At 41.9% G+C, this 23,923-nt stretch overlaps 1 protein-coding gene across 1 annotated transcript in view; it reads right to left on the reverse strand.

Annotated features, from left to right (window-relative positions):
• Positions 1–23,923, reverse strand: part of TAFA1 (TAFA chemokine like family member 1) — a 488,138-nt gene that overhangs the window by 210,508 nt on the left and 253,707 nt on the right. The gene's annotated exons all lie outside the window — the stretch shown is intronic.

Here is a 23,923-nt window from a genome sequence, read left to right on the forward strand (position 1 = left end):
CCTGACTTCTCTTTTCTGCTGAAATGCCTAAGACATTCAACGCAAACGCTTTATGGAAAGAACAATAGCTCACGTTGGTTAAGCCCATGTGCCAGGCACCATGCTGACTCCTAATCCATGTGCTATCCCATCTAATCCTTACAGAGACCCAAGAGTGTAGATGCTAGCATCCATCATGGGACTGGCCGGAGTTAGACAATTTGCCTATGATCGCATTATCTTAGAAAGAAGTACGAACAGGTTTGAGCCCTTATCTGTCTGATCCTTAGTACACTGTCTTAATTATTAATAACTGTCACACTCCAATCAGTCCCAGAGATAACTGAGAGGGTTGATCTAAAACAGAGGTTCTTAATCTGGGATCCTTGCATGAATGTCAGGAATTATATGAAGATCCTGGTGTTACTGCAACATGCTGTCAGCATATGATCATTTTTCCCTGGGGGCGTGGAGGATCTATCATTTTCATTACACTATTCAAGCGCCTCATCAACTCTGAAGGGTTAAGCATCTTTGGTTTACAGAGAAGGTAATCAGCTGGAGAACTTTTTTTTTTTTTTAAGCTATGAGGTTGTAGTCGTTAGTACAAACCTAAGGCATTTTACAAACAGAAAGTCATTCTCTTATACTAACAGTTTTTTTTTAAAAAAAGGTACAAGATTGAATATGTGTGGCTTTTGGGAATTCAGGAGAGAACAGAAGGAGAACAATCAACGAAACATCTCTTCCTCTAACCTGTGGATAAGAATGAGGAGGAGATTGTTATTTTTTTTTTTTTCCTAGCAGCTTTCACAAGATCAAAAAGAAGGGAGGCAAAAGATTGTGAAAACACTTACATGGGAAGATCCATGGCAAATGAGTAAAAGGATACTCGAGAGGGGAAGCCAGAGAGAAGATTTCTTGGGAATTAGGACCGATGTCTGGTCCTACTTTAAGTTTCCAGGTAGATAAGAAACACAGCTACTGAGAATTACATATTATATTACATACATATGTAATATATATAATATATATATATATAGAAAAACTAAACGTGGTCTAATATGCTAAATTGGATATTTAGAGTATAGAACATTTGATGCAATTGTGAAGGGAAAAAAACATCACAGGTTTATTTTGGCAGGGAGAGAACATGAGACGAATGAAAATTGAAACCATGTTTTGCATGAACACAGAAACAATGCCCTAAAGATCTGGAAGGGTAAACTGTGAAATTGCTGAACTCATCGCTGGAATCCTAACAGAGTTACAAAGCAAGAATCTTTGTTTAAGAATCTTGAAGAGGTTTTTTTTCTCATTAACTCCCTAGTCTGGGGAAACCTCATTTTTTTTCTCCTGTTTTCCTGCTGGATCTACCTCCAGGCAGGCTGACTTCCTTGAGTTCTCTCAGACAGACCATACTCATCCTCTTACATAGAGGCATAGCTGAACTGTGCAGCTAGCTTATCTATTCTAATGCCACCCAGATGAAGGTGTTCCAAAACACCCACCAATGCCCAGATTCCCCCTTTTCCCCTCCCTCAAGAATGGTTTTTGCTAACTCCTATTTCACCCTGGTGATATTTTTTTTTCTCTACATTGGTCTAAAGTTATCTCATTGGCACAGCCAGTTCCTATATCTTCATGGACGAAATATTATATGCCCTGTACTATCTCCACACTGAGCTCTTAGCTTTCTAAAGATGATGCATTGTATTTCTGTTGTTCCTTTTATCTTAGCTGACCCAGGGTTCTCTAAACAAGCACATTTACTTGGAAGGGAATATTCAAGTCTAGTGGGATTTGTGTTTTAGGGAAATAGATATCATTTCGGTCCATGATATTTTAGAAACTCTTTTAACAAGATCCAGATTCTTTTGGTGAGAAAGGGACATTTTATTTTATACTGATTGGGTGCTACCGTAATATGCATGTTCTTCTCTCTACTCTGTCTTTATACAATGGCTTATTTTCACAGACTGTTTCAAGTGTAGTGTTTAGGGTATCTAAGAGTAAGAGTTCTGGAGGCAGACAGACTTAGGTCAAAATCTACCTTCCACCACTTACTAGGCCTTTGATCTTGGGAAAGTCTGTAGACCTCATTTGTTGTTGCTTTAAAATGGTATTTGCAATGCTGACCACCTCCCAGTGGAGCGGTGGGGACTGAGATCATGCTTGTACAGCGCTTAGCAAAGCACTAGGTATATAAAAAAGTACTTATATTTTCCTGGTTCGAGCTGGAACCCATACTATTAAGTGAAGTTTCCCAAGAATGGAAAAACAAGCACCACATGGACTCACCAGCAAACTGATATTAACTGAGCAGCACCTAAGTGGTCACATAGGTACTACAGTAATAGGGTATTGGGCAGGTGGGAGGGGGGAGGGGGCGGGTATAGACATACATAATGAGTGAGATGTGCACCATCTGGGGGATGGTCATGCTGGAGACTCAGACTTGTGGGGGGAGGGGGGGAAATGGGCATTTATTGAAACCTTAAAATATGCCGAAATAAAAAAAAATAAAAATAAAAAAAGTACTCTATATGTGGAAACTATGGTGTTATTTTTTTAAATTTCTTTTTTATTTCAGCATATTATGGGGGTACAAATGTTAAGATTACATATATTGCCCTTGTCTCCCAGCCCCCTCGCGCCCCCCCCCAGTCAGAGCTTCAAGCATGTCCATCCCCCAGACGGTGCACATCTCACTCATTATGTGTGTGTATACTCCCGTCCCCTCCTCCCCCCTCCCACCTGCCCAACACTCGATAAATGTTATTCCTATATGTGCACTTAAGTGTTGATCAGTGAAACCAATTTGCTGGTGAGTCCATGTGGTGCTTGTTTTTCCATTCTTGGAATACTTCACTTAGCAGAATGGGAAAATGCTACTCTATCCAGGAAAATACAAGAGGTGCTATATCACCATTGTTTCTTATAGCTGAAATACGTTAAAGAGATACAAGTAGATCTACCATTGATCCAGCGATCCCATTATTGGACATCTACCCAAAAGAACAAAAGACACTTTGTAAAAAAGACACTCGAATGTTTATAGCAGCACAATTCACAATTGCAACACGTGGAAACAACCCAAGTGCCCATCAATACACCAGTGGATTAATAAAATATGGTATATGTACACCATGGAGTACTATTCAGATATAGTGTTATTTTTTTTTATTTCAGCATATTATGGGGGTACAGATTTTAAGGTTTCAATAAATGCCCATTTCCCCCCCTCCCCCCACAAGTCTGAGTCTCCATCATGACCATCCCCAAGATGGTGCACATCTCACTCATTATGTATGTCTATACCCGCCCCCCTCCCCCCTCCCACCTGCCCAATACCCTATTACTGTAGTACCTATGTGTCCACTTAGGTGCTGCTCAGTTAATACCAGTTTGCTGGAGAATATATCTGGTGCTTGTTTTTCCATTCTTGGGATACTTCACTTAGTAGTATGGGTTCCAGCTCTAACCAGGAAAATATAAGATGTGCTAGATCACCATTGTTTCTTAGAGCTGAATAGTACTCCATGGTATACATATACCACATTTTATTAATCCATTCTTGGATTGATGGGCACTTGGGCTGTTTCCACAGCCTTGCAATTATGAATTGTGCTGCTATAGACATTCGAGTGCAGGTGTCTTTTTTGTAGAGTATAGTGTTATTTTTAAACGTGCCTTCTTAGATCCACCAATTGTTCATGGCCAGTTGTGTCTAAAGCTAGACAACATCTTATGACCCATGACTCTCATTCTAAATATCTCTTATTCTACTAATGCAATAGAGGAAACTTCAAGTGAGCTAAAGTTATTTCAATTCAACATCTATACATTGAGCCCATATTGCTGCCAGATTCCAACATCTTCACAACAGAGGTGGATAGAACTAACATTTAAACAATATTTTCTATGAGCCAGATCCTGCTCTAATCCTTTTACATCTACAATTTTTTTATTTGATGTTCACCATAACAGTTATTTTTTTTTTCCATTCCATTTCCATTCTAGATGAAAGAAAGAACAAAAAAGCTTAGCAGGGTGACATAAAACATGCAAGAATTTATAGCTATTAGATGGAAAGTGAGTTAGGTCTTGAGGAAAAAAGTGAGTTGTTTTTTTTTATAAAAGGTTTAAATCCATTTCATGTTGCAATTTTCAAGATTTATCTATTTGTGGTTGATAACATGAATCATTTCTTTTGAAAATTATTTCTCACATTCAGATCAAAGGTTACAAATTAACAGTTAAACACACTGGGGGAATGCATTCTTTTTAAAGCAGCAATAGAGAGATCAATTAAATAGCAAATTAGATATACCTTGTGACTTATGTGCAAAGAATAGAATTGCTACCATTTTTAAAGGGTTTTTAACTACCGGGTAGTCAGGTAATTAGGAAGCTGTCAAAGCTTATTATGTTACCTTGTAGCAGTTGGTGTTCAGAATATTTCTTGCTACTCCTGGTCTGAATGGGATGTGCTTAACATGCAGCTTCAGCCAACAAAAGTTCAAAGGGGGCACTTTAATTATGACTCTGTAACTTCTTAATTTTCAATTATCATGACGCAGGGGAACTGCCCTTAAGAAAGAGGAGTTAAAAGACATTTACTACTCACATAAAATTATAGAAATAGGCAGAGATGAATAAGGATAACTGTGCTCATTGCTTTGTACTTTCAGTGTTTTAGTGAGATAGCATATAGAGTCTCTGGTGCACACTGTATACACACATATATGTATGTTTACATGGCAACATGATAGCGGATTGAAGAACAGCTTTACCTAAAGACTATTCCACAGAAGACCAATACTAGTGTTATGGGATGTTAATAGGTCTTCCTGTTAATTTGAGAAGGATTGGGTCAGATAAAACCTAAAGAAGTATTTTTTTTTTTTCCTGGAGAATTTTTCAGAGACATAAGTAAATGTCTACCGGTTATGTAATATACAAAAGCGTTGTTTTATGAAATATACCAAATTATTTGGCTGGAGGATCTTTATTTTGCTTTCCCACAATATCTTGAAACTAATGTTCAAGGGAGTATTCTCTGCGTTACATAGGTATGATGGATAAAAATTATAAGCTTAGAGTCAGGACACCTGGCTGTTCTAGTTCTACCACGTACTTGCTTATTTATCATGGGCCAATCCACTGGTTACTCGTTCAGTTATTTATTCATTTCCACTCAAACGTATAAACTGAGCAAAGCAGAATTTTTCAGTTGGCTCCATGAATCTCTTCGTTGCTCCATTTTAATTAATAATACCACCATGCGTGATAATACAGTTATCACACACGATATGATTATCACACTCGCCCAGTTGCTCAAATCAAGAACCAAGGAGACACCCTTAATTTCTCCTCTCCCTCCTTCACCGCATCCTATCCTTCTGTAAAATGGGAAGGCTCAACTTCTGAAACGTTATCTCAAATCCAACCACTGTTGCTCTCCATTTCACTCTACCTCCCCAGCTCCTCGTCTTGTCATCACTCACCTGAGCTTCAGAAGAAGAACATGTTTAAGTGTTCTCCCTGCTTCAACCCTCGTCCACTGAGTATCCAGCGGGGTCTTCGTAAAATGGCAACTCACCCTCACCAAGCCTCTCCTAAGAATATCCCGCTGGCTTCCTGCAGCTATTGCGCTAGCCCCAAAGTCAGTCTCTTGGCGAATGTGGATCTAATAGTGAAAGACCTGCAGCAAAGTCTCTATAAAGTCACAGAGGAGACTGTCATCTTCCTGACTTTGGGGTAGAAAGAGAGTTTTAAAATAGGACATGCACACACACACACACACACACACACACACACGAAAAAAACCCCACTAACCATAGAAGAAAGACTCATAGCTCGGACCACATTAAAATGAAGAACTACTATTCATCAAGACACCATAAAAAGAGCGAAAATGCAACTGATGCGGTGGATTTTATTAACACAAATAATGAACAGAAAATTCATATGCAACACCTAGAAAGAATGTGTATAGGCCGGGCGCGGTGGCTCACGCCTGTCATCCTGGCACTCTGGGAGGCCGAGGCGGGAGGATCGCTCAAGGTCAGGAGTTCGAGACCAGCCTGAGCAGGAGCGAAACCCTGTCTCTACTAAAAATAGAAAGACATTAATTGGCCAACTAAACATATATAGAAAAAAATTAGCCAGGCATGGTGGTGCATGCCTATAGTCCCAGCTACTCGGGAGGCTGAGGCAGGAGGATCACTTGAGCCCAGGAGATTGAGATTGCTGTGAGCGAGGCTGACGCCACGGCACTCACTCTAGCCCGGGCGACAGAGTGAGATTCTGTCTCAAAAAAAAAAAGAATGTGTATGTACCAATACCTATCCAAGAATAAAAGAAAAAGCTGAAACAATCCAACAGAATATAAGTTGGAGACATGGACAGGCTCCTTAAAAACATACTATTCCTTCACCATGGAGGTGGCAACACATTTACTGATAATTCCATTGACCTGCACATTTATGGTATGTGGTTTCCATTTCAATATATGCCACAAAAGCTCCTTGGAGACTAAAGTAATGTGGCCTAGTTTCAATACTTTAGTTATTTCTACAATGATCTTCACAAAGCCAGTCATTTTTTTTTTTCTTTGAAAAGATAGGCACATTTCATTTTTTTTCCCTACAGAGTAGTACGAGCAGAGCATTTTTGAATAAGAATTGCATGATTATATAGAGCCCGAGCTGTCCCACATCATGGAACGGTCATTAATAAGTCATGCAATCTGCCCATACAGTAGCATTCATTTACAGAGGGAGGCCTCGCCGTTGTGTTTTGCATACGGCGAACAAACAAAGAATCAAAGAGCAAGGAGTATTAATATTTTAAGCATGCTATTTAATTTGAAAACAGGACAGGGAGACATTAGCTTCGAAAGCAGACAGGCAAAGATGTCTGGATGAGAAATGGAGAACAGACATCATTCAAAATGTGGGCGAGGTTGAGAATACAAATAAAAGGAATTCTAGTCCCGCCTGGCAAACGGCCGCACTAACTGGGTGCAAATGGCGACATCATCTTCCACGGGCCGGCTCTCCAGTAAGCTGAGCCAACGAAATGCAAGTTTCCCAGGGTCAACTGCATTTTATTTGCCTCGTTTCTGCTTTCGTGGACTCCCTTGGATTCAACACAAACACGAGCCCAAGGACGGCTTTACTGCAGCAAAGCCGCTTAAAAAAAAAAAAAATGTTCTTTTTTATTTTATTTTTTTTGCCTGTGGCAATGTCTCAGGCTGCACGTGGGCCTAGAACCACGTTTCGTTTTGCGCTGTGGCGCGAGCAGCCGCCGCATAAGCGAGAGAGTTATTACCCCAGAAGCGGATTTTTCTATTTCTGCTAATGCCGGATTAGAAGCAGCCGTGAACTATCTCAGCTGTGCAAAAGAGGGGAGATCATCCATGACCAGAGGGCAAAAGGGTGTGAATTGAGAGCAAAGAAGGCTTCACCAGCAGAAATCTAGGAATCTTCACTGGCCTCTGAACAGTGGCCTGTGAAAATCAGTATTTAAAATAAATGAATGCATTTTAAAAAGGATTCCAATCATTTTAGGGTGCTCAGAAAAAGAAAAAAAAATATCCCTCCCCCAAACAAAAACAACAACAAAAAATACCACCACCACAACAAATCTCTTCCACATAAATTAAATTAAAAAGCTTCTCGGCACAGCCAAGGAAATAATCAACAGAGTAATTTGACAAGCTACAGAATGAGAGAAAATATTTGCAAGTTGTGACTTCCAATAAAGGGCTAATAACCAGAATCTATAAGGTACTCAAGCAAATCAGCAAGAAAAATTCAAGCAACCCTATCAAAAAGTGGACAAAAGACAAACTTCTGAAAAGAAGGTTGACAAATGGCAAAAAAAAAAAAACCACATGAAAAAAATGCTCAGTGTCACTAATCAACAGGGAAATGCAAATTAAAACCACAATGAGGTATCAGCCATTCAACTCCTATTAGAATGGCTTTATTATTTTATTTTATTTTATTTTATTTTGAGACAGAGTCTCACTGTGTTGCCCAGGCTAGAGTGAGTGCCGTGGCGTCAGCCTAACTCACAGCAACCTCCAACTCCTGGGCTCAAGCGATCCTCCTGCCTCAGCCTCCCGAGTAGCTGGGACTACAGGCATGCGCCACTATGCCCGGCTAATTTTTGCCATATATATTAGTTGGCCAATTAATTTCTTTCTATTTGTAGTAGAGACGGGGTCTCTTGCTCTTGCTCAGGCTGGTTTCGAACTCCTGACCTTGAGCAATCCGCCCGCCTCGGCCTCCCAGAGTGCAAGGATGACAGGCGTGAGCCGCCACGCCCGGCCAGAATGGCTTTTATTAAAAAGCCCAGAAACAACGGATGCTGGCATGCATGCAAAGAGAAAGGAATGCATCCACACTATTGGTGGGACTGCAAATTAGTTCAACCTCTCTGGGAAACAGTATGCAGATAACTCAAAGAACTAAATGTAGAGCTACCATTCCATCCAGCAATCCCACTACTGGGTGTTCACCCAAAGGAAAGGAAGTCATTTTATCAAAAAGACACCTGCACTTGAGTGTTTATTGCAGCATAGTTCACAATTGCAAAGATGTAGAATTTTTGCAATGATTCCAGTCATGAGCGGATTAACAAAATGTGGTATACGTATACTATGGACTACTCCTCAGCCATGGGGAAGGACGACTTAATGCCTTTTACAATTTGGATGGAACTGAGGACCGTTATCCTAAGTGAAATATCTGAAGAATGGAAAAAAAAAAACACCATATATGCTCACTATTAAATTGGAATGAGCAGATGAGCACACATGTGCACAGAGGGAAGTAAAACTCAACAGAAATCAAGCAGGGGGGAGGGGAGAAGAGGGCATGGGTGGAAACGTACCTAGTGGGTACAATTAACTCTCTCTGGGTGATGGGCACACTTAAAACTCTGACTCCAGCATTATAAAAGCAACCCAGGTAACCAACAACGTGTGTGTCCCTGTAATACTTTGAAATAATAAAAAAGAAAGATCTAAAATTGTTCTTCATTCTAGGCAAATAAGCAGGTGTAATTAGATTTTACAAATGGGCCTTGCTTCAGGGCACAGTGGGGGGGGGGGAAGGGGGAAGAAAAATAGTCCTGATTGGAAATTTATATAAAATGTGCAATGCAGACAGGATACACCCCCTATTAAAATGATTTCCTTCAATGGAATCTGAAAACACTTTATGATGCATATGGAAACACCAGGAAGTAGTTTTAAAGCCATGGGGAGGAGAGATCATGCAAAACTGGGGGCCGCAGGGCTGAAGAGCATGGTGAGACGGTTCTCGCAAGGTGTCCAGTTGGCCAGATCCACTGTCCTGGACTTCAAGGGACAGAGAGAGCAGTGCTCAATCCTCCCTGTCCTGTGATGGCGAAGAGAAATCTTGTTGCCCCTTACTGTGACTTCCATGCACATAAACTCCAACCCCAAATGGAGCTCATCTGTTCTCTCTTTGAGCAGGGCGAGGAGGGGAGGGCAGAACAGCTGCCATCAAAACCAAGCAGGGCCATTAGGTTTTCATCATTAGCGGGAGACGAATGAAGGGCAAAGAGCAGCCTGGTCCGCGTGTAATAGGGAGATGATAGGAGCCTCATTTGGGCTGCTATATTCCACTTGGGCTCGTGTCAGCCTTTCCATTATACGCACGGCTTTTCAGGAAGGTGATAATTCAATTCGGGAGTGAGGGAAAAATAAAAGGAAAGTAAATTAACTGTGGGCCGGGACTTGGCAAATAGGGTCTGCCGCAGAGCCCAAGGAAATATGGAAGCAGGTCGCTTAATTCTAGCCCCGAGAACAGACTGTTCTCTGGCATTTTTCTTTGCACTGTGGTTCGCTGCAGGGCCCTGCAACTGCTGAGTCCCCCTGCTTGAATTGCAAGGAGCCCCTCTTGCAGCTGTACAGCCCCCGTGAAAAGCCTGACGCCCAGGGTCCCTGCTCTCCAGGTGAGGGGGTCTCCTAGGTTACACCAGCACATAGAATAGAGTGCTTCCCTCAATTTCCCCTTACAGGTTTTCTCTCTTATCCTTCTAGCTGGAGTTACTACTCAGCATCTCCATCACTCTGCAACACTGCAACCTCGTGCTCATGCACCAACATTCCACCGGGTGGCCCCAGCAAGGTGTCAGCCATGACTTCTCAATAGCCCAATTCCAGTGCCCAGATAGTTGGTGCTTGCAAAATACTTGCTGGATGAAATTCAAAAGGTGCTTTTTTGCAATTCCTAACATTCTTGGGTGTTTCTTTTTTTTTTTTTCCCCCAGTTTTTCCTCATTAATCTTTCTTAGCATCCTTTAAGGTGTCTATTTCCTTTGTCTACTTCTCTAAGTGTTGAAGTTCTTCAGCTTCTGTTAGTTCTTTTGCTCACTACAAATATTCTCCGTATCTGGTCTTTTCCAAGCTCAGAGCTGCAACTTCAGAAAGTGGAAAGCTTCATGTCTTTCTTTCCAATCCTGACCTTAGCAAGGAGCTCCTCCCTGGCTCACACACCCAATAATTTCCTCTTGGATAGCCCATTGATGCGCAAGCTCTGTTGCCCAAAATAGACTCATTAACTCACCCCTCATCCTACCTACTATGGGTCTATCTTTTTGTCCTCCATATTTCAGTTACCTAGCTCATAAATCTGTCCTTCACTCTCAAGAGCCAACATTTGGCCATTCTTGTTTCATCTCTTTGCTCTTTGTGGGTTGAAATATTTAATGCAAATCTCAGACACTCTGACATGACACCCAAAGTCACAATACCATTGTCACACTCAAGAATATCTTTTCAAGTTTTTTTTTTCTTTTAAATCAGGGCTTAAACAAATCCACATAAATTGCATTTGATTGATACATCTCTTAAGTCATTTTTAACCTATAGGAGTTATTCTCACCCCCATTTTTTATGCCACATATTTATCAAAGAAGCTGAATATGTAGAGGTTTTTTATATAAAGTCATTAATTTCCTGTGATATATCTTATTTCATATTACTAAATCTCATCTAGTACAATATGTTATTAGAAATTTTTTTTAGCTACAGCGTACATACAGTAAAATCAAAAATCTTAAAAGCACATCATCATGAATTTTACATATGAATAGATAAGCATGATCTAGATCAATATTTTCAAAAATTTTCATCCCTGCAGTAAGTTTCTTTGTGCCCTAACCATTTATCAGCTACTCTCAGAGGTAAATAGTATTCTGATTTCTATGGGCATAGATTGGCTTTGTGTATTCTTATAATTTATGTTAATGGGATTACATAGTATAACACTTTTGTGCATTGCTTCTTTCAACATAGTGTTGTCTCATCCATGTTGTCAAATGCATTTGCAGTATGTACGTTTTTGTTGCTGTGTAGCTTCCAATTGTATGAACATATCATGATTCATTTTTACCCATTCTCCTGTGCATGAACAGTTAGGTAATTTCCAATTTTTGCTACTGTGAATAAAGCTTCTAAAAACAGGCTTGTATAATCTTTTTGAAGACTTATGCTTAGTAGTCAGATTTCTGTGGCACAGGAGAGACACATATTTTATTAGAAATTGCCAAACAGTTTTCTGAAGTTGTAGCATTTGACATTCTTCCCAGCAAAATATGTGAGTGCCAGTTGTTTCACATTCTTACCAATATTATCTCACTTAGTATTATCATTCTTTTAATCTTCAGCCATTCTGATGGACTTGTACTGCTAACACTTATTTATTTATTTTATTTATTATTTATTTATTTTGAGACAGAGTCTCACCCTGTTGCTCGGGCTAGAGTGCTGTGGCATCAGCTTAGCTCATAGCAACCTCCAACTCCTGGGCTAAAGTGATCCTCCTGCCTCAGCCTCCCCAGTAGCTGGGACTACAGGCATGCGCCACGATGCCCGGCTAATTTTTTCTATATAATTTTAGGTTTCCAATTAACTTCTTTCTATTTTTGGTATAGAGACGGGGTCTTGCTCTTGCTCAGACTGGTCTCGAACTCCTGAGCTCAAATGATCCACCCGACCTCGGCCTCTAACATTTATTTTTAATTCTCAAATCTGTGAGAAAAAAAATTAAGAATAATTCCATGACTTTCAGAAATGTGGAGACTTTAGTAGAAACCCACTCTTTAAAAGTGATATCTTCTCATTTCAATAAAAGTTCAATTAAGGATGGTGAGGCTGACAAACATAGGAAGAGAAAAACTCAAAACTTATTCAATTCTCCCCTCTTTCAAAACGCTCTGGTGAAGTGGGCATCTGTGCAGATTCATTAGCAAGAGGCTGATGACAACTTGATCAGCTATAGGTAATGTCACATGGAGCCACAGGTATCCTCCCTAGCAGGAAATTTCAGATCTTGCCTTTTGGTTAAAGTTGATGTATTCTTTTACTTACAGCATTTACCTAGCTTGACAGGCTGTGCTAAACCGCACAGCAATTTATCCGGGAGGATTCAACTGATCAATGAGTATTTTGCAAGTTTTGCAGCCCATGCAATGTAGGAAAGGAAGTTGAGGGCTGATAAAAACAGCCACATGCTCTTAAAGCCAGGAATGATCACCCATTCCTCTTCTGGGCGTGGGGAAGATGAGCTGGGAAGGGAAGTAACATTTGCCAAGTACCTACAATATGCCAGGCATTATGCTAAGACCTTTTGTGCAGATATAATGTTGAATCTAATTAGGTCCTCACTAAAATGCTTCACGGCGGTTTTATGACTTCCATTTTACTGAGAAGGACACTGATACTCAGAGGATTTAGGAGCTTTTGCTGCAAGTGCCCAGGGCTAGGATGCACCCAGGAATGCAGTAATGCCATGGAGCTTTATCTCACAAGAAGGATGAGGAATATATTAGATTTAGAGCCAATATGAAAATGATGCAAAAATTACTCTGAAAATCCTTTGAATTGCCCACAAAGCCAGACATAACTGGCTTGGTGTATATAATCCTAAAGGGTTGTACCTATGCCTATTGAAGCTTGAAAATCACTAAGTTAGACTATAAGAAAGGACAACAAAAAAGTGCAAACTCAGGGCTTTCTTCTTTGCATTTTAATACACTTATCAAATCTCTAGGGTGAACAAGTATAGCAGAAAAGTCTCAAGCATTCCTCCCTGTGTATAGGGTTTACTCATTTAAGCATTAATCCTCTATTATGGTAAAACACGTTACATCTCTTTCCTGTTCTGAGAATTTCACAGTATAGTAGAATCACGACTTCAATAAATGTTATCTTCCAAACTCAGCCATAAAGTAAAATATGTATACGATAGGATTCCTTTTGTATTATGAATAAAACTGAGTTTCAATGAGATTTAAGATATGAGCCCCAAATCCTCCTATATGCCAGGACAAGAAAGTGAGCTCAGTTCATCTAACTGCAAGCTCAACGTTGGAGGCCCTTTTCTGGAATCAGCTGATCAATGGCTCAGTCCAGGTGTCCTCAAACTATGGCCCGAGAGCCACATGCAGCCTGCCGAGGACATTTACCCGGCCCTCTGTGTGTTTTTGCTGCCGCTGCTTGTCCTGCTTAGCAGCCGACTCGTCCCGGGCCCACAGTGCGCACTCTCCAACGGTCTGAGGGACAGTGAACTGGCCCCCTGTTTGAAAAGTTTGAGGACCCCTGGCTTAGTCAGAGGAGATCTAGAATCGATTGACCTGGGATCTGACGTATTTCAGATGGACTTATTGAAATAAAAGGTGGGGCAGCTTATCCATAAAATCACTGCGTGCATCAGGCAAATGCTTGACTTACTGGGAAAGGAAAACCAACAATCCTTCTCTCCACAGACAAGATGCTTCAGGCCTCCCCAGCCTAGATTCCGCTATGATAGGCACAATGGGCGGGTTTCCAGGCAGTAGAGCACGCTCAGAGTACCCGGCTTGCGTATTCCATGAGTTTGCTCTATGTTTCCTTCTCTTAGACACAAGAGAACACATCAGAACATAAGGCAGTCTAAGTGCCATCACCCGGGGAACCCTGACTTTCTTAACTTTGTATTAAGAAGTAAGTCATGCGGCCAGGCGCGGTGGCTCACACCTGTCATCCTAGCACTCTGGAGGGCCGAGGCGGGAGGATTGCTTGAGCTCAGGAGTTCGAGTCCAGCCTGAGAAAGAGTGAGACCCCTTCTCTGCTAGAAATAGAAAGAAATTAGGCAAACAACTAAAAATAGAAAAAAATTAGCCTGGCATGGTGGCACATGCCTGTAGTCCCAGCTACTCAGGAAGCTGAGGCAGGAGGATCCCTTGAGCCCAGGAGGTTGAGGTTGCTATGAGCTGGGCTGACGTCATGGCACTCTAGCCCTGGTGACAGAGGGAGACTCTGTCTCAAAAAAAAAAAGAAGTTAATCATGCACAAATGGCTGTCTTCAAACTTTTATTAGAGATTAATGTTTGTGACACACTGCAACTTTCTGGACACTGAGAACCTCTAGCTTTATAAAATGTGGCACCTGTTCCTTTGACAATGATACTCCCAAAATCAACTTTAGTTGGGCGAGTATGAATCCTTGAAGGATAAGCTGAAGAGCAGAGAATAGAAGTCAAGCTTCTTATGTTTACATTCTAGCTCTGTGTTGGATGACCTGTTAGATCTTGGACGACTTGCACTTCCTAAGCCTCAGTTTCCTCACCTTTAAAATGAGGATGACAGTCATGCCTATTTCCTTAAGGCTCGGGTGAAGACTGAAGGAAATACATAGAATATGCTCAGAATGCGCAGCGCACAGTAAGTGTTAAAGGTGCTGAATGAGAAAGAGGAGGATGGGCATAGACAGTCAGGGAAATAAGGAAGAAAGATGGCAAAACCTGCCATCGTATGTCATTCGGAAACGGCTACCTTCAGCATGGCCTATGTATTGAAAGTCTCCGAAGATCGTTTTCGTTATCCTCATGTACATTAAGATGGTTAGAACAATTTGGATGGGAAGAAAATCAAATGATATAGGTGTCTTAGTCCATTTTGTGTTGCTATAAAGAAATATCTGAGGATGGATACTTTGTAAACAAAAGAGGGTGATTGGGCTGCTAGCTCAGCAGGCCACATGGCTGCATCCGCTCATGGTGGAAGGAAAAGAGAGGTGGTGTGTTTTGAGGTCACATGATGGGAAGCAAAAGGGAGAAAAGAGAGAGGTACCAGGCTCTCTGTAACAACCAGCTCTCTCAGGACCTAGCAGAGTGAGAGCAGAGTGAGAACCCACTCAGCCCCACCCAGGGAGGACATTCATTTATTCATGAGGCATCCAGTCCTGTGACCCAAACACCTCCTACCACTCTCCACCCCCAACACGGGGTATAAAATTCCAATCTGAGGTTCGGAGGGTTGAGTATCTAAACTGTAACATAAGGTCTAGCAGGATACCAGGGGCAGAAGAGATTCCAGTACTGGAATTCACTCATTTTTTTTTTAATTTTAGCATATTACAGGGGTACAAATTTTAAGTTTATGTATAATGCCCTTGCCCTCCTCCCCCCATAAGTCTGAGTTTCAAGCGTGACCATCCCCCAGACGGTGCACATCTCACTCATTATGTGTGTATACACCCGTCCCCTCCTCTCCCTCATTTGTGGTGCCACTATCCTACTTCTTTTATTTACCCTGGAATAAAAGATCGATATTATTTCATTTCTTTTCCTTTTCCTTTCCCTTTCCCCTTTTCCCTTTCCCCCTTTTTCCTTTCCCTTTTCCCTTTCCCTTTCTCCTTTTTCCTTTCCCTTTTCCCTTTCCCTTTCTCCTTTTTCCTTTTCCCTTTCCCTTTTTTCTTTTCCTTTCCCTTTTTCCTTTTGCTTTCCCTTTTTCCTTTCCTTTCCTTTTCTTTTCTTTGGCAGAGTCTCACTCTGTTACCCAGGCTAGAGTGCCGTGGCGTCAGCCTAGCTCACAGCAACCTCCAACTCCTGGGCTCAAGCGATCCTCCTGCCTCAGCCTCCCGAGTAGCTGGAACTACAGGCACACACCTGTAATTCCTATGTGTCCACTTAAGTGCTGATCAGTTAATACCAACTTGCTGGTGAGTTTATGTGTCCAAAAGAATGAAGGACAATCTACAAAAATAGACACCTGCACTCGAATGTTTATAGCAGCACAATTCACAATTGCAAAGCTGTGGAAACAGCCCAAGTGCCCATCAATCCATGAGTGGATCAATAAAATGTCATGTATGTATACCATGGAGTACTACTCAGCTCTAAGAAACAACAGTGATATAGCACATGTTATATTTTCCTGGTTAGAGCTGGAACCCATACTACTAAGTGAAGTATCCCAAGAATGGAAAAACAAGCACCACATGGACTCACCAGCAAACTGGTATTAACTGAGCAGCACCTAAGTGGTCACACAGGTACTACAGTAATAGGGTATTGGGCAGGGGGGAGGGAGCGGGTATAGACATACATAATAAGTGAGATGTGCACCATCTGGGGGATGGTCATGCTGGAGACTCAGACTTGTGGGGAAAGGGGGGGAAATGGGCATTTATTGAAACCTTAAAATCTGTACCCCCATAATATGCCGAAATAAAAAAAATAAATAAAAATAAATAAAATAAATAAAATGGAAAAAAAAAAGGAAAGAATGGAAAAACAAGCACTACAGCTTTCTTTTATATCATGCCAGGAGAGGCACTGTGACCTGTCTCTAGAGATCAAGTGCTAGAACTGGGGACCGAGGGCTTGAACCCAGATTCTACCACTTACCTGCGGGGTAACCCTGGACAAGTAAGTCTCGGATCCACTCCTAATACTTAGTTTTTCCCTCATCTCTACAACAGGAGCACTAACTAGCCCCTCCACAGAGTAGATGGGAGGATGAGAACAAAGACTCACAAAGTACTCAAAACAGTCCCTGATCCACAGTGAGGGCCCCATTCCTGCTGCCCACGATGACTAGGGCAGAGAGCGCAGCGGCTCCATGCTCTTTTGTGGATCAGAAATAACATCGATCAGCCGGGCGCGGCGGCTCACGCCTGTCATCCCAGCACTCTGGGAGGCCGAGGCGGGAGGATTGCTCGAGGTCAGGAGTTCAAAACCAGCCTGAGCAAGATCGAGACCCCGCCGTCTCTACTATAAATAGAAAGAAATTAATTGGCCAACTAAAAATATATAGAAAAAATTAGCCGGGCGCGGTGGCTCACGCCTGTCATCCTAGCACTCTGGGAGGCCGAGGCGGGAGGATCGCTCAAGGTCAGGAGTTCGAAACCAGCCTGAGCAACAGCAAGATCCCGTCTCTACTACACATAGAAATAAATTAATTGGCAACTAAGAATATATAGAAAAAATTAGCCGGGCATGGTGGTGCATGCCTGTAGTGCCAGCTACTCGGGAGGCTGAGGCAGGAGGATCGCTTGAGCCCAGGAGTTGGAGGTTGCTGTGAGCGAGGCTGACGCCACGGCACTCACTCTAGCCTGGGCAACAGAGTGAGACTCTGTCTCAAAAAAAAAAAAAAAAGAATAGAAAGAAATAATATCGATCTTTTATTCCAGGGTAAATAAAAGAAGTAGGATAGAGGCACCACAAATGTACTCAATCTTTTGAGTATCCCAAGCAATATAAAATCTTCCATGAAAGGTAACAGACAAACGCATCTACTCCAAGAGAGCCATCACATCAACTTAAAAGTCCCTCTGCCCTCATTGCATTTTGAAACTGTTGATTGCAATTCACCTGCGTGACCGTGGTACTGCAAATAAACAGAATTAAATTAAATCTGGCCCTCCTTCCACCACACAAGCTACATACTTCATTAGAATGGCTCATGTGGAAATCGGTGCCCCGCAAAATAAAAATACCTTAAGTAACTGATTCTAGAACTTGATGTCACAGCACGTTTTTGGCATTCCTGATTTTAAAAGAGGCTAAAAATAAATTCTTAACTTGGTACAAAGATAATCTCAAGGGCGACATGGCATACGGGAAGGAGCGTTGAATCGGAAAATGAGAATCCTAGCCCTATACCATAATTTCTTTTTGCGCCATTTTAAGGTGTTTTGTAATGTATAAAGCTGCAAGCTTGTATCTGTTCTGTCCCTGAGCCTCAATTTACTTATCTATAAAACCTCAATTAGTATGTTTATCATGCCTGTCATATAGGGCCGTCGTAAGAATCTAAAGAGACAATGTCTACAAAAATTTTAAATTCTAACATCTTGTAAAAAGCTTTATTAGAAATGGTTTTTGAATTTTGTATTCCATAAAACATTTTATAAGAGTAAAAAATAAGTTGCACACCACCATCTACTGATCAACATCATCATAATTGCTATTTATCAAATATCTCATTTAATTCTCCAGATCATATTACGAAATGGATACTGGTGTTATAACCATTAAGTAGAAAGGAGATTGGGGGGGGGGGTCAGAGAGAATAAGCTAATTGCCCAAGAACACAAAGCTGATAAGAGACAAGATCTGGACTTATCTGAAGAAAGTGGGAATCATCCTGAGAGTGAATACGGTCATATTATTGTCATTTCATGCCTATTTCTGACACGACTTAAACACACTGCATCTCTGTCTTTGTAATTCCCTCCGATCCCTGAAGTCCTGTGACCCAGACTTTAGATCCATGAGGGTGACATAACTTGCGTTCTCCTGGACATCCAAATATTTCTAACAATCTCACTCTGTGGAAGGGGGAAAAAAAAATATCAAGGGTCCACTCAATGCATGGTCAACTCCTTTGAAAGTGGAGGTAGGGTTGTTTTGCAATGATGAGAGGCCGCTGGTTTATCCCATGTTTCTCTTGCATCCTTATGCTCATCTGCCTTCAAAATCACTCTTCACCACCTGAAAACTTTCCTAATTCATTTGCCAGGTTGCATTCATCAAGACTTAGAGCACTGAGACTACCTAACAATGAACCACAAAGCAGGGCGGAAGGAATGCCACTAACTTAGTAACCTACAAAGAGTGACTGCCAGCCTGGGTTGTTAAAGGGATCGATGATATCGAAAGAATGAGCTGTGGCGAGCAGAGTATTGACCATCAAGAGGAGTGATGGACAATTATAGCCCTGGTCCGACATTAGTGTTATTAAGGTCACTGCTGAAAGATACCCCAGTTCCCCCTTTTAAAAGTAACTTTATGCTTGATTACGGCTCTGTTTCTTCCCCATTGCATTATTCCGTTTTCCCAAGTGCTTCTTTCGGAATTCTAATGACAGCAAATACTCAGATTTGGTCTATGGGGACCAGCAGTGTGTCACCTTATCCAAGCTCGTTGGAAAAGCCAAATCTCAGGGCGAGCAGCAAGCCTAGGAATCGAAATCTGCATTTGAACACAATCCCCAGTGACTCACCTGCATTCGAAAATTTGGAAGCATTGGTCTAGAACAATGCTAACAGACTATGATGTGTGGACAGGCAACATCTGTCTCACCTGGTCACTTGCTAGAAACGCAAAGTCTTGGGTTCCCATCCTAGACCTGCTCAAGGAGAATCTGTAGGGGTGGGGGCCTGGGAAAGGTTAAAGGTGTGCTTTAACAAGCTCTGCAGGGGATGCTTAGATGTGCTAACGGTTGAGAAGCACAGGTCTAAAGCACTGGGCTCAGGCCAGTTGCAAGGGTACACCTGGGCTTCCTGCAAAAGCATGGGTCGCTCAAGTCATCCTTCCTTTTTAGGAGCAGAAGGGAGAAAGGATGGCCCTCCTGGTGTGCATGTAGTATTTCCGCTCTAGACAGAAATCTGGAGTCATGGCTAAGACCGAACACACAGAAGTTTTGAAGAAATCAAAATCGGTACTAGAATGAGAAGTAAAAGATGCACAACAAATCAGAAAAAGGGGGATGGTAGCAAAAATAAGACAAGGATCGAATTTCATGCAGACAGAACAAGTGCGGCAATACATTGGTCATTATTGGGTGGTGGGTAATGGAACTCATGATACTATTCCTTCCCCTTTTTTGAGTATAGGTGAAATTCTTTGTATGAAAATAAATCCACCCAGAGATGCATTATTGCCTGAGTAGTTAGGGAAACACTAAAAGATTGATAACATCCACTTGTCGTTGAGAATGAAGAGAAAAGGGAACTCTCATATACGACTGTTGGGTGTATAAATGGTCATGACCTTTTTGGAAGGCAATTTGATGGCAGTTATTAGACCATCTCAAAATGTTTCACGCATACTGACCCAGCAATTCTGTTTCTAGAAAGCTTATCTATAGAAAAAAGTCACTCATTTGTGTAAGGACACAGTACGAACACGTAGACTGTGGCTTTATTTGTAGCAACAGCAATTTGGAGGGAATGTATGCATCTGCTGAGACGGGGCAGTGTAGACATGGCGATTTGCTCCTATTATGGGCTGTTGTACAATTATTTCTAAATGACTCACAGCTAAATGTATTGACCCTGAAAAAGCTGTCAATGATAACATTGTTGAGAGGGGGAAATGTCTATCATCCCCTGTTAATGAGAAGTAAAAAATGACCATAATGCTCCCGTGTGTACCTCTGTGTAAGTACATAGACGAGAGTCATGAAGTCTGATACTAAATGGTTAGTGGTTACGTTCGAGAAGGGGAGGAGGAGTCATGTCTAGTTTGGGGCAGCTGTCCATCACTTGTAACCTACTACAAATTTGTACCATTCTTTCCACCTTTTGCATCTTGGGGTCCACGTGACACAGTTCTGGCCACTGTGGTACAGATGGATCTTGCTGGGAAAACTCTTTTAAGTTCTGACAAAGCTCACGTATGGCTCAGATTCAGGTGGTGCCTGCCTTTTTTTTTTTTTCCCACTCTCATCTCCACTTTTCCAACCTAGAACCCAGTTCCATAGCTGAAGTAGGAGCAGCTGTTTTTTTTGCAAGCTTAGAGCCAACAGCTGAGAAACAGCACAGAGGGAAGCCAGGAGAGCTTGGGTTTCCCATGGAAGGATAAACTCACCCCATCAGCCCTGGGCGGTTGTCTTTCAAATTTATGATACGAGGAAGATAATGCCTTTAATGTTTAAGTTAGTGCTTTTCGGGTGGCTGTCACTCGCTGTCAAACGATTGCCTGCTAAACCATTATTTAACACTGAACTGTCTAGGTGTGATTGGAGGTAGGACCTACACACTAATAGGTATGCAAATACATTTCGCCTAGAGAAGGCCACACACACCTTGCTCTCTTGTGTTCCTAGCTTGGCACACGATTGCATGAAGGAATATATGAATCTATATGAAAGAGTAATGTATACAGCTATCTCTAAGTTGTGGGATTATAGATGATTTTTAATTTCCCCTTTTTTTTATACTTGCTTATATTCTCTGAATATTTAACATGAGAAAAAAACAATAAAGCTATTCTTTTTAATTATTAAAAGCATATAGGAAAGCAGTGTAGTGCAGTTTGATGAAGTGGAGCCGTGTTATTTCAGAGATCTCAACACATTGCAAATCAAACCCTTTTTTTCCCCTTTTCCTCTCCTCCTCCCTGAACGATTTAAAAAATAGAATCAAGTCCTGATAAAACTCAATATACAAGATGGTATTAGCCTGACCCTCCCCCTCACCCCCAATCAGGATGATAAAGGAGGTTTACTCTGTAATTATATTACATATTTATAAAGAAAACTTGGAAACTCGCTTCTTTTACATTGATGGATGTTGGAACACAAACCATAAGGAATAATAAAAAATTAAGCATCTTTGCTTTCTGCTAAGCATGCATGGATGATATACAGTATTTTGATTCAGGGGATGTATTTATCATATCTCTCGGGAAAACTTTGCACACAAATCAACTGAACACCCTCTGGGTGACAGAACAACTTTTGCAAGTTGGCATGGCATTAATGCTTTTATACCATGGATCTCAACTGGGCCACTTGGCAAATCTGGAGACATTTGTGTTGTCATAACTGGGGTGATGGGACCAGTAACCAGTGGGCAGGAGCTACGAATGCTTCCAGACATTGCCACCAACAGCCTCCACGACCAAGAGGTCTTCAGCCCAGATGTTCACAGCACTGAGGTTGAGAAACCTTGCTTTGTACCACTTCCCCCCATCATCCTGCTGTGTAGACTGTAGCTACCCTTGCAAATGGCTTGATTGCTTTGCCTTCTGGGTGTTGTTTTTTTTTTTATTGGGTTCTTAAATCACTAACTGGCAGGTGGAACGTCAACATTTAAATTGTTTTCCTAGTCTTAGATTTTTAACAGTATAGCTAGACGGCCACTCTATCTGAGGGATGCCTTTTCATTCTTTTATCGGGAGTCCAAAGGTGTGGTCCCCAACCTTGTTGGCACCAGGGCTCGGTTTCATGGAAGACAATTTTCTTTTTGTCCCACAGGCCGTGGCTGGGGTGGCGGGTAGCAGGGAGAAATGGTTTGGGGATGATTTCAAGTGCATTATATTTACTGTGCACTTTGTTTCTATCATTATTACATTGTAATATCTAATGGAACAATTGGACAGCTCACCCTAGGCTGGGGACCCTTGGACAGAATCTAGACAGCGTCTCAGGCGCTGAGTTTATGGCAGGAACAGGAAGACAGGGTCCCTGTGCTTCAGTACTTGTCACAGTGAAACAGCCAAAGCCCCCGAGCCTCAGCGAGCGGCATGCCCAGGTAGGCGGCCGCATGTCGGGGCAGAGACGTGAGCTCTGAATTTGGACCCAAGACCCAGGACCAAGGTCTAGTCAACTATTATTCCCTCCTTGCTGATTATTAAACAAACAGCACAATCCTGCTTCCTGGCCTTGCACTATTTCCTCTCTGCTTGACATACTTTTTCTGCAGTAGGTGTAGGAGACTCAGAAAAGGGGAAGTGGCAGGGAGAGCCAGGGGGGGATGAGAAATGAACTATTGGGACTGTGCATACTTTTGGGGTGAGGATTATACAAAAAGCCCAGACTTCACCACTACACAATACACCCCCCTGTGCCAAATCTGCACAGGTACCTGCTAAATCTACGAAAAATAAAACAAAATAAAATAAAAAGAAGTGCTCTTTCTTCAAAATTTCTTCTCTGCTGGCTCTTTTGTGCCATCCGGGGCTCTGCTCAAATGTCACCTCCTCAGAGGGGACATTCGTGACCACCCTGGCTATTGTCTCCTTTAAACGGTCTGCTTGCTGCTATGTTTCGGGTCCTCTATGTGACATTATCTCACTCACTTGCTTAGTGTTTGTCTCCCTAACAGTGGGCTTTTTTTTTTTTTTTTTTAAATGACATTTGCAGAAAAAGTCCCCTCACGTTACAAGGCCTTCGATGGGCTGATTTTCTGAGGATGTGCATGGTCTTTGCTTGAAGCCCTTTTTTTCCTTGTTTTTTGTTTCCAACCACACTGGCTTTGCTCAAGAGAACTCATTGTCTCTGAGCCTTTGGGCATCTCTCTTCACCTATCTGTCAGTAGTTATCTTTAAATATGACTTCTCGGCTCGCACGCCTGTCATCCCAGCACTCTGGGAGGCTGAGGCAACAGGATCACTCAAGGTCAGGAGTTCGAAACCAGCCTGAGCAAGAGTGAGATCCCTGCCATCTCTACTAAAAATAGAAAAGAAATTAATTGGCCAACTAAAAGTATATAGAAAAAATGAGCCGGGCATGGCGGCGCGTGCCTGTAGTCCCAGCTACTCGGGAGGAGGCTGAGGCAGGAGGATCGCTTGAGTCCAGGAGTTTGAGGTTGCTGTGAGCGAGGCTGATGTCACGGCACTCTAGCCTAGGTGAAAGAGTGAGACTCTGTCTCAAAATAAATAAATAAATACATACATAAATAAATAAGTCTTCTCGCACTGGCCATAACGATGGCTCTCTATGTTTGTCCTCAACATTACTCATTGCATTTTAATTCTTTGCTGCATTCCTTTGCCTTCTCTTTTGGCCATGAGCCCTACAGAGAGGCAGGACCTTCTCTTTCCAGCTCATTGCTGTCTCCCTGCACCTGCCACAGTTCCTTCTTTGCAAGTGCTCCACAAACACGTGCTAGTTAACTCACTCCAT

Source organism: Microcebus murinus, chromosome 30, assembly GCF_040939455.1.
Source record: "Microcebus murinus isolate Inina chromosome 30, M.murinus_Inina_mat1.0, whole genome shotgun sequence".
Lineage (NCBI taxonomy): Eukaryota > Metazoa > Chordata > Mammalia > Primates > Cheirogaleidae > Microcebus > Microcebus murinus.